This window comes from Dromaius novaehollandiae, unplaced genomic scaffold, assembly GCF_036370855.1.
Source record: "Dromaius novaehollandiae isolate bDroNov1 unplaced genomic scaffold, bDroNov1.hap1 HAP1_SCAFFOLD_45, whole genome shotgun sequence".
Classification (NCBI taxonomy): domain Eukaryota; kingdom Metazoa; phylum Chordata; class Aves; order Casuariiformes; family Dromaiidae; genus Dromaius; species Dromaius novaehollandiae.
Window position 1 is genome coordinate 2,022,405 of NW_026991505.1, and position 7,193 is coordinate 2,029,597.

A 7,193-nucleotide genomic window follows, 5' to 3' on the forward strand; every position below is an offset into this window, starting at 1 on the left:
GCAGGTGGCTGGGGTGGCAGAGGCAGAGGCAGGCTGGAGGGAGAGCGCTTGGGTGCTGATGAGGAGGTGCTCTGTGTTGCCTCAGCGCAGCACGCAGGAGCTGGAGGCAGGCGCGGGAGGACAGGAAGGGCTGCCAGGTGGCAGCCAGGAGAGAGGACCTGTTTTGGGCAGGTAAGGGGCCTTCCTGCACTCTTGCTGCAGCTGGGACAGGGTCCGGGAGAGCCCGGGTGGGAGGCCCCCACCCCATGCCTAAGCACTACCCTGAAGCCCTACCCTTCTGCCTTGCCTCCTTGCCCTTCTCCATTGGCCAAGGCCACACCCAAAGTGCTCTGCTGAAGCCTCAGTCTCTGCCCCCCTCCCCAAACTCGGACCCTGTGCCTGAAGCTGATCCCTAACCCTCATTGCTTGCCTTGAGGTGCAGGACTGGGCTGGAGCCCCCACCCTCACTGCAACCCACAGCCCTCTGCCAAAACTCTAGCCCCTACCCCAATCCCTGAGCAGCAGCCCCAAGACCAACCCTGAGCCAGCACCCAAAAGCTTTCCCTCATCCCACCAGGCATAAGGCCCAAAGCCTGCATGCATGCCTGAAGCCTCAGCCTGAAGCTGCTCCCTGGCAGCCCCTAAGCAGCCAGCCTTCTTGTAAGCCGAGCTGGCAGGGGTGTGTGGCCTGGGCGGCAGAGGAAGGTTTTGGAGGGCTGGAAGCAGAGACAGGTTGGAGGGGCAGTGCTTGGGTGCTGATGAGCAGGTGCTCTGTGTTGCCTCAGCGCAGCATGCAGGAGCTGGAGGCAGGCGCAGGAGGACAGGAAGGGCTGCCAGGTGGCAGCCAGGAGAGAGGCCATGTTGTGGGGAGGTAAGGGGCCTTGAGGTAGTGGTTCTGCAGCTGGGACAGCACCTGGCAGAGCCCCTCCGGGAGGCCCCCACCCCATGCCTAAGCACTGACCTGAAGCCCTACCCTTGCGCCTTGCTGCCTTGGCGTTCTAAATTCGCCAAGGCCAAACCCCAAGGGCTACACTGAAGCCTCCGTCTGCCCGCTTCCCCAAACTCGGACCCTGTGCCTGAAGCTAATCCCAAGGCCTCATCGCTCGCCTTGGGGTGCTGCACCGGGCTGCAGCCCTCACCCCCACTCCAACCCACAGCCCTCTGCCAAAGCTCTAGCCCCTACCGCAAACCCTGAGCACCAAGGCCAAGCCCTACACTGAGCCAGCAGCCAAAAGCTTTGCCTGACCCCACTCAGCACAAAGCCCAAAGCCTGCACGCATGCCTGAAGCCTAAGGCCAAACTTGCTCTGGCGCAGCCCCTAAGCACCCAGCCTTCTTGTAAGCCCAGCTGGAAGGGCTTGGGGGCCTGGGAGGCAGAAGAAGAGCAGGGCAGGTGGGGTGTTGGAGTGCAGGGGCGTGGAGCTGAGGGGAGAGGGCAGAGGCAGGCAAGAGGCAGGTGGCGGTGAAGGTGTGAGGGCTGCGCTGTAGATTGTGAGGTCACTTGTGCTGCAGCAATGTGATTGGTGAGGAGCAGGAGGCAGGCATTGTGAGGTGCTCCTGGGAAAATGAAGGGCACGGCAGGAGGGCCGCAGGTGGCTGGGGTGGCAGAGGCAGAGGCAGGCTGGAGGGAGAGCGCTTGGGTGCTGATGAGGAGGTGCTCTGTGTTGCCTCAGCGCAGCACGCAGGAGCTGGAGGCAGGCGCGGGAGGACAGGAAGGGCTGCCAGGTGGCAGCCAGGAGAGAGGACCTGTTTTGGGCAGGTAAGGGGCCTTCCTGCACTCTTGCTGCAGCTGGGACAGGGTCCGGGAGAGCCCGGGTGGGAGGCCCCCACCCCATGCCTAAGCACTACCCTGAAGCCCTACCCTTCTGCCTTGCCTCCTTGCCCTTCTCCATTGGCCAAGGCCACACCCAAAGTGCTCTGCTGAAGCCTCAGTCTCTGCCCCCCTCCCCAAACTCGGACCCTGTGCCTGAAGCTGATCCCTAACCCTCATTGCTTGCCTTGAGGTGCAGGACTGGGCTGGAGCCCCCACCCTCACTGCAACCCACAGCCCTCTGCCAAAACTCTAGCCCCTACCCCAATCCCTGAGCAGCAGCCCCAAGCCCAACCCTGAGCCAGCACCCAAAAGCTTTCCCTCATCCCACCAGGCATAAGGCCCAAAGCCTGCATGCATGCCTGAAGCTGCTCCCTGGCAGCCCCTAAGCAGCCAGCCTTCTTGTAAGCCCAGCTGGCAGGGGTGTGTGGCCTGGGCGGCAGAGGAAGGTTTTGGAGGGCTAGAAGCAGAGGCAGGTTGGAGGGGCAGTGCTTGGGTGCTGATGAGCAGGTGCTCTGTGTTGCCTCAGTGCAGCATGCAGGAGCTGGAGGCAGGCGCAGGAGGACAGGAAGGGCTGCCAGGTGGCAGCCAGGAGAGAGGCCATGTTGTGGGGAGGTAAGGGGCCTTGAGGTAGTGGTTCTGCAGCTGGGACAGCACCTGGCAGAGCCCCTCCGGGAGGCCCCCACCCCATGCCTAAGCACTGAGCTGAAGCCCTACCCTTGCACCTTGCTGCCTTGGCGTCCTAAATTCGCCAAGGCCAAACCCCAAGGGCTACACTGAAGCCTCCGTCTGCCCGCTTCCCCAAACTCGGACCCTGTGCCTGAAGCTAATCCCAAGGCCTCATCGCTCGCCTTGGGGTGCTGCACCGGGCTGCAGCCCTCACCCCCACTCCAACCCACAGCCCTCTGCCAAAGCTCTAGCCCCTACCGCAAACCCTGAGCACCAAGGCCAAGCCCTACACTGAGCCAGCAGCCAAAAGCTTTGCCTGACCCCACTCAGCACAAAGCCCAAAGCCTGCACGCATGCCTGAAGCCTAAGGCCAAACTTGCTCTGGCGCAGCCCCTAAGCACCCAGCCTTCTTGTAAGCCCAGCTGGAAGGGCTTGGGGGCCTGGGAGGCAGAAGAAGAGCAGGGCAGGTGGGGTGTTGGAGTGCAGGGGCGTGGAGCTGAGGGGAGAGGGCAGAGGCAGGCAAGAGGCAGGTGGCGGTGAAGGTGTGAGGGCTGCGCTGTAGATTGTGAGGTCACTTGTGCTGCAGCAATGTGATTGGTGAGGAGCAGGAGGCAGGCATTGTGAGGTGCTCCTGGGAAAATGAAGGGCACGGCAGGAGGGCCGCAGGTGGCTGGGGTGGCAGAGGCAGAGGCAGGCTGGAGGGAGAGCGCTTGGGTGCTGATGAGGAGGTGCTCTGTGTTGCCTCAGCGAAGCACGCAGGAGCTGGAGGCAGGCGCGGGAGGACAGGAAGGGCTGCCAGGTGGCAGCCAGGAGAGAGGACCTGTTTTGGGCAGGTAAGGGGCCTTCCTGCACTCTTGCTGCAGCTGGGACAGGGTCCGGGAGAGCCCGGGTGGGAGGCCCCCACCCCATGCCTAAGCACTACCCTGAAGCCCTACCCTTCTGCCTTGCCTCCTTGCCCTTCTCCATTGGCCAAGGCCACACCCAAAGTGCTCTGCTGAAGCCTCAGTCTCTGCCCCCCTCCCCAAACTCGGACCCTGTGCCTGAAGCTGATCCCTAACCCTCATTGCTTGCCTTGAGGTGCAGGACTGGGCTGGAGCCCCCACCCTCACTGCAACCCACAGCCCTCTGCCAAAACTCTAGCCCCTACCCCAATCCCTGAGCAGCAGCCCCAAGCCCAACCCTGAGCCAGCACCCAAAAGCTTTCCCTCATCCCACCAGGCATAAGGCCCAAAGCCTGCATGCATGCCTGAAGCTGCTCCCTGGCAGCCCCTAAGCAGCCAGCCTTCTTGTAAGCCCAGCTGGCAGGGGTGTGTGGCCTGGGCGGCAGAGGAAGGTTTTGGAGGGCTGGAAGCAGAGGCAGGTTGGAGGGGCAGTGCTTGGGTGCTGATGAGCAGGTGCTCTGTGTTGCCTCAGTGCAGCATGCAGGAGCTGGAGGCAGGCGCAGGAGGACAGGAAGGGCTGCCAGGTGGCAGCCAGGAGAGAGGCCATGTTGTGGGGAGGTAAGGGGCCTTGAGGTAGTGGTTCTGCAGCTGGGACAGCACCTGGCAGAGCCCCTCCGGGAGGCCCCCACCCCATGCCTAAGCACTGAGCTGAAGCCCTACCCTTGCACCTTGCTGCCTTGGCGTCCTAAATTCACCAAGGCCAAACCCCAAGGGCTACACTGAAGCCTCCGTCTGCCCGCTTCCCCAAACTCGGACCCTGTGCCTGAAGCTAATCCCAAGGCCTGAAGCTAATCCCAAGGCCTCATCGCTCGCCTTGGGCTGCTGCACCGGGCTGCAGCCCTCACCCCCACTCCAACCCACAGCCCTCTGCCAAAGCTCTAGCCCCTACCGCAAACCCTGAGCACCAAGGCCAAGCCCTACACTGAGCCAGCAGCCAAAAGCTTTGCCTGACCCCACTCAGCACAAAGCCCAAAGCCTGCACGCATGCCTGAAGCCTAAGGCCAAACTTGCTCTGGCGCAGCCCCTAAGCACCCAGCCTTCTTGTAAGCCGAGCTGGAAGGGCTTGGGGGCCTGGGAGGCAGAAGAAGAGCAGGGCAGGTGGGGTGTTGGAGTGCAGGGGCGTGGAGCTGAGGGGAGAGGGCAGAGGCAGGCAAGAGGCAGGTGGCGGTGAAGGTGTGAGGGCTGCGCTGTAGATTGTGAGGTCACTTGTGCTGCAGCAATGTGATTGGTGAGGAGCAGGAGGCAGGCATTGTGAGGTGCTCCTGGGAAAATGAAGGCCATGGCAGGAGGGCCGCAGGTGGCTGGGGTGGCAGAGGCAGAGGCAGGCTGGAGGGAGAGCGCTTGGGTGCTGATGAGGAGGTGCTCTGTGTTGCCTCAGCGAAGCACGCAGGAGCTGGAGGCAGGCGCGGGAGGACAGGAAGGGCTGCCAGGTGGCAGCCAGGAGAGAGGACCTGTTTTGGGCAGGTAAGGGGCCTTCCTGCACTCTTGCTGCAGCTGGGACAGGGTCCGGGAGAGCCCGGGTGGGAGGCCCCCACCCCATGCCTAAGCACTACCCTGAAGCCCTACCCTTCTGCCTTGCCTCCTTGCCCTTCTCCATTGGCCAAGGCCACACCCAAAGTGCTCTGCTGAAGCCTCAGTCTCTGCCCCCCTCCCCAAACTCGGACCCTGTGCCTGAAGCTGATCCCTAACCCTCATTGCTTGCCTTGAGGTGCAGGACTGGGCTGGAGCCCCCACCCTCACTGCAACCCACAGCCCTCTGCCAAAACTCTAGCCCCTACCCCAATCCCTGAGCACCAGCCCCAAGACCAACCCTGAGCCAGCACCCAAAAGCTTTCCCTTATCCCACCAGGCATAAGGCCCAAAGCCTGCATGCATGCCTGAAGCTGCTCCCTGGCAGCCCCTAAGCAGCCAGCCTTCTTGTAAGCCCAGCTGGCAGGGGTGTGTGGCCTGGGCGGCAGAGGAAGGTTTTGGAGGGCTGGAAGCAGAGGCAGGTTGGAGGGGCAGTGCTTGGGTGCTGATGAGCAGGTGCTCTGTGTTGCCTCAGCGCAGCAGGCAGGAGCTGGAGGCAGGCGCAGGAGGACAGGAAGGGCTGCCAGGTGGCAGCCAGGAGAGAGGCCATGTTGTGGGGAGGTAAGGGGCCTTGAGGTAGTGGTTCTGCAGCTGGGACAGCACCTGGCAGAGCCCCTCCGGGAGGCCCCCACCCCATGCCTAAGCACTGAGCTGAAGCCCTACCCTTGCACCTTGCTGCCTTGGCGTCCTAAATTCGCCAAGGCCAAACCCCAAGGGCTACACTGAAGCCTCCGTCTCTGCCCACTTCCCCAAACTCAGACCCTGTGCCTGAAGCTAATCCCAAGGCCTCATCGCTCGCCTTGGGGTGCTGCACCGGGCTGCAGCCCTCACCCCCACTCCAACCCACAGCCCTCTGCCAAAGCTCTAGCCCCTACCGCAAACCCTGAGCACCAAGGCCAAGCCCTACACTGAGCCAGCAGCCAAAAGCTTTGCCTGACCCCACTCAGCACAAAGCCCAAAGCCTGCACGCATGCCTGAAGCCTAAGGCCAAACTTGCTCTGGCGCAGCCCCTAAGCACCCAGCCTTCTTGTAAGCCCAGCTGGAAGGGCTTGGGGGCCTGGGAGGCAGAAGAAGAGCAGGGCAGGTGGGGTGTTGGAGTGCAGGGGCGTGGAGCTGAGGGGAGAGGGCAGAGGCAGGCAAGAGGCAGGTGGCGGTGAAGGTGTGAGGGCTGCGCTGTAGATTGTGAGGTCACTTGTGCTGCAGCAATGTGATTGGTGAGGAGCAGGAGGCAGGCATTGTGAGGTGCTCCTGGGAAAATGAAGGGCACGGCAGGAGGGCCGCAGGTGGCTGGGGTGGCAGAGGCAGAGGCAGGCTGGAGGGAGAGCGCTTGGGTGCTGATGAGGAGGTGCTCTGTGTTGCCTCAGCGCAGCACGCAGGAGCTGGAGGCAGGCGCGGGAGGACAGGAAGGGCTGCCAGGTGGCAGCCAGGAGAGAGGACCTGTTTTGGGCAGGTGAGGGGCCTTCCTGCACTCTTGCTGCAGCTGGGACAGGGTCCGGGAGAGCCCGGGTGGGAGGCCCCCACCCCATGCCTAAGCACTACCCTGAAGCCCTACCCTTCTGCCTTGCCTCCTTGCCCTTCTCCATTGGCCAAGGCCACACCCAAAGTGCTCTGCTGAAGCCTCAGTCTCTGCCCCCCTCCCCAAACTCGGACCCTGTGCCTGAAGCTGATCCCTAACCCTCATTGCTTGCCTTGAGGTGCAGGACTGGGCTGGAGCCCCCACCCTCACTGCAACCCACAGCCCTCTGCCAAAACTCTAGCCCCTACCCCAATCCCTGAGCACCAGCCCCAAGCCCAACCCTGAGCCAGCACCCAAAAGCTTTCCCTCATCCCACCAGGCATAAGGCCCAAAGCCTGCATGCATGCCTGAAGCTGCTCCCTGGCAGCCCCTAAGCAGCCAGCCTTCTTGTAAGCCGAGCTGGCAGGGGTGTGTGGCCTGGGCGGCAGAGGAAGGTTTTGGAGGGCTGGAAGCAGAGGCAGGTTGGAGGGGCAGTGCTTGGGTGCTGATGAGCAGGTGCTCTGTGTTGCCTCAGTGCAGCATGCAGGAGCTGGAGGCAGGCGCAGGAGGACAGGAAGGGCTGCCAGGTGGCAGCCAGGAGAGAGGCCATGTTGTGGGGAGGTAAGGGGCCTTGAGGTAGTGGTTCTGCAGCTGGGACAGCACCTGGCAGAGCCCCTCCGGGAGGCCCCCACCCCATGCCTAAGCACTGAGCTGAAGCCCTACCCTTGCAC